This window comes from Brachyhypopomus gauderio, chromosome 21, assembly GCF_052324685.1.
Source record: "Brachyhypopomus gauderio isolate BG-103 chromosome 21, BGAUD_0.2, whole genome shotgun sequence".
In the NCBI taxonomy this organism is placed as follows: Eukaryota; Metazoa; Chordata; class Actinopteri; order Gymnotiformes; family Hypopomidae; genus Brachyhypopomus; species Brachyhypopomus gauderio.
Genome location: NC_135231.1, coordinates 4,118,245 through 4,128,880, shown reverse-complemented (window position 1 = coordinate 4,128,880; position 10,636 = coordinate 4,118,245).

Here is a 10,636-nt window from a genome sequence, read left to right as displayed (position 1 = left end):
ATACAAGATTAATGGCTAAATGAATATTTCTAGTCTTCCTTGTCTTTGTCTCTTGGATTATACTGGAGCTTTGTTCCACTCGGGTTTGCTTGCTCCCTATAGTGTTTATGCTGTCTCATGTTTTTGACTAGTTTCTGCCTGGTGACCTTTGTTATAGACAGATATTCTATCTGATAACAAAACTGTTTTGCCACTTCAAATCTGTAAACTTCTGAACTCTGTTTATTGCATTGCAAACTAAATTAAAACAAAACTGAAGTAGTTATGATTGGCCTTCCTGGCACTGTAGCTAGACTAAACAATGTATTTTGGTCCTATATCTGAAAAAGTGTCTAATATTATTAAATATTATTATTGTTGACTACTTGGACACTTCTTCTTGGACAAGTCTGTAGTGGGGTGAAAGACAGGTTTTCTAAGTTTACAACAATATCCAAATTAAAGGATCTCAGAGGGACCTGGAAACATAGTCCATAGTTGTATTACTTCTAGGCTGGGTTACTGTAATTCCCTGCATATGGAGTTCTCATTCGACCAAGTTCAAAATGCTGGTATTGTAATGCAGAGGGAGTCTGAAAAGAAGGAGCACTGTGAGAAGGTGGCACAGGCTTAAGGTGTATGCGTGGTTGGGTGTGTGTGTGTGGGTGTGGGTGTGTGTGTACGTGTTGGGGTTTGTGTGTGGTTGGGTGTGTGTGTGTGTGTTTGGGTGTGTGTGTGGTTAGGGTTTGTGTGTGGTTGGGTGTGTGTGTGTGGTTGGGTGTGTGTGTGTGGGTGTGGGTGTGTGTGTACGTGTTGGGGTTTGTGTGTGTTTGGGTGTGTATGCGTGGTTGGGTGTGTGTGTGTGGGTGTGTGTGTACGTGTTGGGGTTTGTGTGTGTTTGGGTGTGTGTGTGTGTTTGGGTGTGTGTGTGGTTAGGGTTTGTGTGTGGTTGGGTGTGTGGGTGTGGGTGTGTGTGTACGTGTTGGGGTTTGTGTGTGTTTGGGTGTGTATGCGTGGTTGGGTGTGTGGGTGTGGGTGTGTGTGTACGTGTTGGGGTTTGTGTGTGTTTGGGTGTGTGTGTGTGGTTGGGTGTGTGTGTGTGGGTGTGGGTGTGTGTGTACGTGTTGGGGTTTGTGTGTGTTTGGGTGTGTATGCGTGGTTGGGTGTGTGTGTGTGGGTGTGGGTGTGTGTGTACGTGTTGGGGTTTGTGTGTGTTTGGGTGTGTGTGTGTGTTTGGGTGTGTGTGGTTAGGGTTTGTGTGTGGTTGGGTGTGTGGGTGTGGGTGTGTGTGTACGTGTTGGGGTTTGTGTGTGTTTGGGTGTGTATGCGTGGTTGGGTGTGTGTGTGTGGGTGTGGGTGTGTGTGTACGTGTTGGGGTTTGTGTGTGTTTGGGTGTGTGTGTGTGTTTGGGTGTGTGTGTGGTTAGGGTTTGTGTGTGGTTAGGTGTGTGTGTGTGGGTGTGGGTGTGTGTGTACGTGTTGGGGTTTGTGTGTGTTTGGGTGTGTATGCGTGGTTGGGTGTGTGTGTGTGGGTGTGGGTGTGTGTGTACGTGTTGGGGTTTGTGTGTGTTTGGGTGTGTGTGTGTGTTTGGGTGTGTGTGTGGTTAGGGTTTGTGTGTGGTTGGGTGTGTGTGTGTGGTTGGGGTTTGTGTGCGGTTGGGTGTGTGTGTGTGCGGTTGTAGTTTGTGTGTGTGGTTTGGGTTTGTGTTTGTGTGAGTGGGTGTCACTTCTGGGTGATGAGACTGGCTCACCATGACAGGTACAACACTTAACTGGAACAATGTAAAGGCACTTACCAATAAAATACAAAATAGATTTAAAAATGCTACTGTTTTTTGAATGTTTAGCTTTACTATGAATTACTTATTTGCTTATCTCATATTCTCCCACTGGTCTTTTAGATCTCTCAGTCCTTCATTCACAACTCAAAGGTGAGCAGCTCTCCCTGTCACATGATGTCCTTTCCCACCACTCACAAGTTTAAAGTAATTGTTGTGATTGCTTTTTGTTCACTATGTCTCTGCCCCATGGTTCTTTTATCAATTCTGTTCAATTTACTCTTAATTTGTCTAATATAATTTGTCCTCATGCTGTGTTTAATCTGTTGATTGTAGATAGTTTCTCATTGGTTTTATTGTGTTTTTCGTGTAATCATTCCTTCTAACTTAAATGTATTATGTTGGTTTTCTAACATTTTGTTGCTGGGTTTGCTTTTTCATTTCTTGAGCTTTTGCTTTTCTAATTAGTTTTTCTTTTATTTTTAATTTGTACTCATTTATGCATTTTTAATCAATCTCCCTCCACTTTGGATCAGCTCCTCGTTTTAAATTCTGCTATTAAAATATAGGCAACTTAACTACGGTACTTAAAAAATGCATCCCAAGTTGCATCCCAAGTCTGACACATTTATGTCAACCTAAATATGTGGTTGATCTTCAATGAGTGGTTTAAATATAGCCCTGCTTCATCCAACACGACAGTGACAGAGCACCAGGGGATGCAGGAGGTGTGATGGGGTGGACGATGGGGTGGGTGAGAAGGGAGGACACTAGCAAGGACCAGCGACCTCTCCTCTGTCACTGTCTCTTTACACTTCAGAGATCTGAATGGATGCTGTTCAAAAATCGGAATTAAACATACTTATGTATAATTAAGTTTTAGAAGTAATGTTTCAGAAGAATGTTACTACATGGTGATTTATTTTACACACACATCTTAGCTGATCCTGATGCAGTCAGAACTAAATCTGGGGAATGCGTTATAATGTAATGTGTAACATGACGTGTTTAACATTTCAAACAGCTCCTTTTGAATGTTAAAGTGATATGCAATCATAAAGTATAGACGTACATCTCCTATAGATAGATAGATAGGCAGAGAGAGGGAGAGAGAGAGAGTGAGAGAGAGAGATAGAGAGAGAGGGAGAGAGAGAGAGAGAGAGAGGGAGAGAGAGAGAGAGAGAGAGAGAGAGAGAGAGAGAGAGAGAGAGCATCACACCATATGTCCACATGAATGTGACATGCTGTTAACCTCTCACACTGTACTCTCCTATTAAGAAAGAATAACTGGCGATATGCTTCTCAGACATGTTGCCAAGGTTACATTCCATGTTGAAACACAGAAACCATTGAGCCAGAGATTCAAATCATAAACTGGAGATATATTGTAAATGAATACAGTGTTATTGCTGTTTATTGTGTTTATATCTCAGAGCTCCTTCCCATGAGAGCAGATGCTAATAAACTACGCCAATTGTGTTAGAACAGAGACTGCCATTACTCTCGCCATCCAAGCAAACAAAGCTGGGAACAAAGGCAGTCATGTCTTGTTTGGGGTTTGAGACTAGAGAATCACTTATTAAGGAACCTTTAACTGAACAAAATGAATCTGCACACTAAGCTGAACTTCATGAGATTTGTTTAAGTGAGCACTGCACCCTCTCGATCTCCCCCCAGACATAGATGCATTTCCTACGAATACATTCTGAAAAGAGGTGCTACTTGCACTGTGGTAGGGACATGAAAGGAAACTTTTCACTTATGCAAATTTATTTACTGTCATCAGCACATGGATCTCATTCATATACAGGATCCAAGACTCTAGATGAAGCAATTTATTCATGCATGACACATCCATACATGACACTTTCACTCTGGCCTGCATGGGTCAAGCAAATAAAATTGCAAATTGATTCCTCTTGCCTAATTGAGGAGTGTTGTGTCTGGGCTGGGAGGCAGATGGACTCAGAAGGCTGCCGACTTCAATCAGCGTCAAGACACAAGACTTTGATCCAGGAGAGCTCCTGTCCACATTATCTAAACGCATTTCACAGGTTCTTAACTGAGCTTTCTTTGATGATTAAGATGCACACAAAGTAACTCTGATTAGAAGACATTTCTGCGCTTTTGTGCCAATATTGTGTACAGGTTATGAAGGCATTGGCAGCTAAGATTTGGTAACTAATTGCAAATTCAGACTTGAGTCTGAGATTTTGTTGTCAATAGTGGTTTAAGCAGCCATGGTCAATGGTGGTGTGGGGGAGGAGTAGGAGGTGGTGTGGGCTGCGGGGAGGGGTGGATGCAGGAATGCTTGTCTCGTATAAAAGAAGCTCTTTACTCAGAACATCTAACCTAGCTAAAATGAATCAATGTAGGTGCAGTTTAATTATTTTATCTAGTTTGTAGTTATGGTCTATTTGCATAATGCTAATTTACCAGATCAATATTCAGTTACTGTGGTGTTCTATAACAGAATATTGTCCAATGTACTAAAGGATCTACATTATGTAGATGAGAATAGGTATGTGTTTAAGAGCTGTTTCACACTCATTAATACTATTATCCAAACAATCTTAACTTGCATATAAAATTGCATACATCACGTGAAAGTTTTCTCTTATAAACACATTCTCAATATTTCAAGCATTCTTTTATGCAGTAGTTTTAGTAATTGTGGAATATCACACCTGTCAGTACTAAAATATAAATCAGGCACAATAGGGTGACAGGAAGATGAAAAAGCAAGAGAGACATTAAGGTTCATAAAGGAATGAATAAGTGATATGATTTGATTTTATCAAGTGCATTTGCTTTCGTGTATTAGATGGGATCATCATGAAAGTAGGCTATTTCATGACAGATACATAATTTATACATGACTCGGAGTTTTAAGGACTTTGTAGTATAGTTTGCAGAGCTATATAGTGCACTGGAATGACATCTCATTCACCTTCTCAGAGACAAATGATTCACAGAGAATCAAGAAGAGGCAAACTTTCAAGAAAGGCAAATTTACTGACACAAAATAACATCCCGTATAACAGAAATGAACCGATTCTCCTCTTCATTCTCTTTAATCTACAGTGAGGACGTTGCCTGACATGCCTAACAGGTAACGTCTCTATCTCCATTCATTTGCCATTCTGTTTGCTGTCCCTTTTACCCTTTGCCAAATATTTAATGTCAGTGGGAAAGAAAGATGGCGAGAGCCCACAATAACATCCATAGAGATTAACATTTCCCATTTCTCCACTCAGTCCCTGCGATGTTTTATTCATGGGCCAGCTTTGGCTGGGTGGCTATGGCGTTTTATGAGATTTAGGAAGCACGCCAGTCTTATTGATCTGCATGCCTGCTCTTTTATTCATGAGCCCTTTCTTGCTCCTTTTCTCATTTCTGTGTGGGAAGGTGGGCGCCTTTGTCTGCTTCTCCGCAAAGAGAACCAAGTGATGCCAGTTCGTGTTTGTGTTAGTACAGGTTCTTATCTGAGAAATGGTGGATATTTGCTCAAACGCCCAAGAGTGAGCACGCACATGCATGCTTGCACATACACAGACACTAGCTCAGAGACGAGTCCTTGGATGCCAGAGCATGCAATGACAGAGGTCTGCAAGCGCAAATGAGGTTAGTAAGAAATCATTGACACGAGGTTTCAGGCATTGAGGTGTTATTATTATTACTATTTATTTATTCATTTTTCTTAGTCATTTTTACCTGGTATGCACTTGTTTTGAAACACCTGGGCCTGCCCTTGGGAGGTTGTTGAGCACTGTGGTTGAGGTTTGACATCACAACAGGGTCACTCTTTCTTGAGTGTGCAGGTGTGGTGACCTACTGGCTTGTGTATGGGGGTGTGCAGTATTAACTGTGTGTCAGCTCTTCCCTTCCATACAGATCTTGGGTTTGCCTCTGTTTTTTATGTTTGTTTTTGGATGTTGGTGAGTTGAATGTATACTGTGTAAAATGCCCAGATGATAATAGGTATAACCTTTTTATTGTTATTGTTAATTGATTTTTTGCTGAATAATAAAAATGTATCTGTTTTTCCATATTTAACTAAATGAACTAAAGAGCACTTCCCACAAATAGCACCAATACTATGGTCAAAATAGTGGATGGTATTGCAGTAGTAAGGGAAAACACAGGTAAAAACAATACCTGAGAGAGTTTTCTGTGGGAACTGTAGCAGGGAACCGAATATGACTTGCTCTAATCTCTTGGGACATTCTGACTGAATCTTATTTTGATAAGTGCATCCCTTTTCCACACAAGCTATAAATGGCCAAATGTCCCAACCACTCCGAAACACACACAGAGTAGCAAAAAACTCAGTGCAGAACTGACACATGCAGTGGTTACACAAGTCCAACTGGAGTCCAGCTGGGCACATTTGTAGAGAGTCCACACTGCAAGTGTTGATTTAACAATGGATATTCCACTGTGTGCAGTGCATTTACTATAAAACTGTGTCTTTACGTTCTGAAATGGGAGAATATATATACAGTATATATAAACTCAAAGGAAGGAAAATAATAATTGACCATTGAGAGAGCTGCTCCTGTGCCTTAAATGACCTGGGGACCTTATTTGAGGCAGCCGACACGGAATGTGCTGTACGTGTGAGATGCTGAGATGACTCAGAGATGTCAAGGCAGAGGAGGCACAGCTGAACCAGCTACGCGATGTGACACAGCAGTGTATGAAAAACCTTCAGCCTGTACTTTAATAAAGGAGAGAAGGAAACGGCAGGCTCAGCGTGGGATTAGATTAACTTTGCAAATAAAAAGGAAGAGATTGGATAAATTCCCTCACTCTTGTAAACAAAAGCTGTGCCCCCCCCCCCCCCCCCCAGTTTGCATCTAATGCATCTGTGAGAAAACACAGAACACAGTGCATGCTGCATCACCCTCTTGCAGAAAACCCAATAAAATTGCACCTTGTGCTAACTGACCATCATATTGATTCAGGGACGTAACAGACTAGAAAATCAGGACATAATGAGCAGAAGATGGTCTCTTCCAACCTACTCAACTACAAAGCCCAGCAAACCATTCCACAGGCAAAGAGAGGAACAGAGAGTCCCTGGTGGTCTGTGACATGGACTATCTCACCAGGCTGCTCTTTCAAGAGCTCTCTAGGGAGACGCAGCAGCAGGGGCCAGCAGCCTAATCAGTCTTCTGATGCCTGGATGAACTCTCCGTTTCCAATTTCACGCTCGTGTCTTCCACACCAAACCTGCAAGCTACAGCCAAAGGTCTAGACATAACAACCCAGTGGAGGTGGAAACTGGGAGCCCAGCCTGTCAAAGCTTAAGGTGGCAGCTTGGATTAGTGCGGCCCCCCCATGTGCAACAGGTGATTCAAACTGGATATGTAGGCAACATATTAAAAACTTGTATTTTGCAGCTTTAAGCAGATTATTATGAATTACATGTTACAAAGTACTGAAAACTTCATTATTTATTAGTATATTCTCCTTTTTAAGGCAATTTTCAACAGATAGTTTATCCAATTTCTACTGCTGCAGTATATCTGCAGTATACAGTATATCTTGCAGTGACTGGAAATGGTATCAGGGTCCTTACCACCTTTGCTGTTGTGTGGTTGTGCCAATGATTTTCAAGTTGATGTTTGGCCATTGAATGGAACAGTGATCAGAATTTACATGCTCAGAATTTCTGCAAAACATTTAGTTTGCTTATGCAACATTATCGTTCATAGCTTCTTAATTCAGACTTTTAGAATCTGTGATGTCTTATGTCTTGGTTCCCAGGTTATTGTGAGTAGAGTAAAGGTCACACTTTGGATTCATACCCATTTATCAAGTTCACGATTATTTTATTTATCAAAAGAAAGCAAAAGAATCCGAATGAACTAGTTATCACCACCATGCCATAGTCGCACACAGATCAAAGTGCATGGCCACACATGATGATTTATATGCCACATAAGAGGTGTGGGGTTCTTTGCTTACTCTTAGATGAAAATGCTTTAACAAGTGCACATCTGTATGACTAATCACGCTGTACATTCCTCACCATGCAGCTCTCTGTCTCAACTGAAGAAAAATGGCTTGTATAATTACTGTTGTAATTATAGCCGAAAGGCTGAATTATTGCCTTTTATTACTCTTTAACTCTGCATCTTAATCTGACCAGAGAATCATCATCATCTGACTGAACTGTACTACCAGTAAACTAAGTTAAATCAACTGTACTGATACAGATTCACTGACCTTATTATGAATCAGATGTATTATCAGAAGGGAAGTACCCTAGCTCATAGATAGCGCTTGATTAAGGATTTAATATGTCATTATGTAAGTGCATTTTTCAGGAAATTAGTGCCTCTCTGTAAGAAATATCAAGGGCAAATGTAGTGCAAAGATATTCAGATGAAACATTATAAACGTAGCACTTTTTCACTAATGCATGACTGAATTTAAAGCATTAACTAACTCAGTGGCTCTGCTGCGCGTGAGCCTGCTAGCCGGCTACTCTTTCAGTCCTAAATGGCAAAGTGGTTATATGGAGGGAGAAGTTATTCTTACAGTGCTTTTGCCAAAAAACAGCTGTTTTTTCCCCTTGTATCTGTGATAGTACGATGGTTGTTTGTGTGTGTGTGTGTGTGTGTGTGTGTGTGTGTGTGTGTGTGTGTGTGTGTGTGTGTGTGGTGTGGGGTGGGGGAGGCAAGAGTGGTGGGAAAGTGAGCTCAAGCTTGCAGCTTGTGGTGGTGCATGGTTCCAGGGACGTCAGCCAAAAGAGGTATAGACACACTACGCATGATAGCACTCACTGGTGACAAGAGCCATTTTTCTGGACTTGGCTACCACCTCACTCTTGCTCCGCCCCTCCACTTAGGCCTTGTGGATATATAAGAGGAACGAAGATCCCAAGATGGAGGGGAGAGAGATTGAGAGGAGACAGAGAGGCTTTGTGTGTGATACTGGTGTATGCTGCTGTTCGGATATATTGTGTGCTAGCTCTTGTGTATTTGTATAACTTTGTGTCTTGGTGTGTGGTCTCTCTTTGGTAAGAATTCTGTTACTCTTGTGTGAGCCCTGTGGGAGAAGTTATATATTTGTGCATAAACACTGGGTGTAGGGAGTGGTGCCTTTTTGTTTTGTGGGTTTGTGGTTGTTTGCTATCAGTGTAGGTAAGCATTGCACTTCTTTTGTTTTAGGATTAGTTATATTATTTTTCGGGGAGGGGGGGGGGGGGGGGGGGGGAGTTGTTTTTTATTTTGGCCTTGCCACTCCTGACGATTGCCAGTAAACTTACTTGTTACAAAAATCAGATAACTTTGTCCTGGATTTACATTTCTTCCATCATCCATATTAGTACAGATTATATACATACATACATGTTGCGGCCTTTACCTAGACAAGGGACGTAACACGGAAAATTACAGACTTCGTGAACAGGTTTGTCTCAGGCAACGATGGCAGCACTGATGTGATCTGATGCTAAATGAAAATAAGACAATCGCCTGTAATACAAAGATACTTTTCCCTCAGACCACGTTGCAGTAAATGGTAGAGCATACATTTTAGTTAACTGCCTGAGGGAAAGAGATAACAGTTCAAGGTTTTATGGGTCATTTTTTTCACTGGAATTTAAATGGCCATTAAATTTTTCTCACTTATAATTCAGTCACTTAAATATATGTGTGACTAGAAGGGAAAAAAAGGTTCAGCTTTCAGCTTGATTTATCATCTCAACTCCAGACTTAACAGAATATTTGAGCTACAGATTTGTGTGTCTGCTGATACACAAGGACTTGTTTTGGGAGGGATTACATGTGTGTGTTTGTGAGCAATGCATTTGTTGCTTCTGTTTACGAGCGAGTGGGAGTTTGGGGGGAGAGCAAAACAGAAAAATCGGAGGGGGGGTCCCTGCGCTGTCCCCGCAGCAGCTCCAGGAGCTTCATGTAGCCCTAGTGTGGTTGTAGACAGGTGGATGTGATTGGTGTTCTGAGGAAGAGAACAGGTGATGCATGAAGTGAGGGACAGGTGTGTCACTAACAGCATCTGTGAATGCTGTTCACGGGGGTGGGTGAGTGCACACTCTTTTGTGTCTGGATGGGGGTCAGTCAGAAGGTGACAGTTATACGTGTGATCCTATACGTGACATAATCCTATTTACTTTATCTAGTGCTACATTGGTGCAGATGCTGGTGCCAATATTACTGTTTTGTTTAAGTCTGTAATTTGCATATTGATAGTATTCTTTTTGAGCTTTACCAGTTGGGGTTAGGGCTAGGACATATCTAGGACAGGGGAAAATGAACAACATGGAAAAAGATAAAATCTACAAAGTGTAGAGCCCATTATCTGGTGTCTGTGTAGAGATGTCTGTATCTTCATGGATCTTCATGGAGGCAGGGTGAGTGGATGTGGGAAGTTGTGGTATAGTGTGAAGCTGCAATTTGTGGGCATCTCTAGAAACCTACAAGGAACATTCTGATCATCAGAAACAGAGAGAGACTCCATATTTCAATTTGAGCCAGACACAGATTTACACAATCTAGTATTCATGTCATAATTGGGTATTTTCTCTGGCTTCATAATGCGTGTTATTCCAACTAATTAATGCAATGCTTACTTACGCCTAACTTCTTCAGTTAATTAGAAGGAACAATTTTGACTCTTTTATTTCTGACAATTAAACTGAAGACATATAATAAATAAATGGATAAGAACATTGTTGTGGGTCCAGTCCTAATGTTCCCACAGTGCCAGACATGTTTTCTCCCTTCATCTCTTGATCTCAGTTGAAACATTTGCCTCCCCCACACAGAATGAATCAGACTGTAATGGCTGACTGTGGTTTGCTGCAGGTGGCTGGATCTAATTGAGACATTAGTGGAGGCTTTTGTTTTT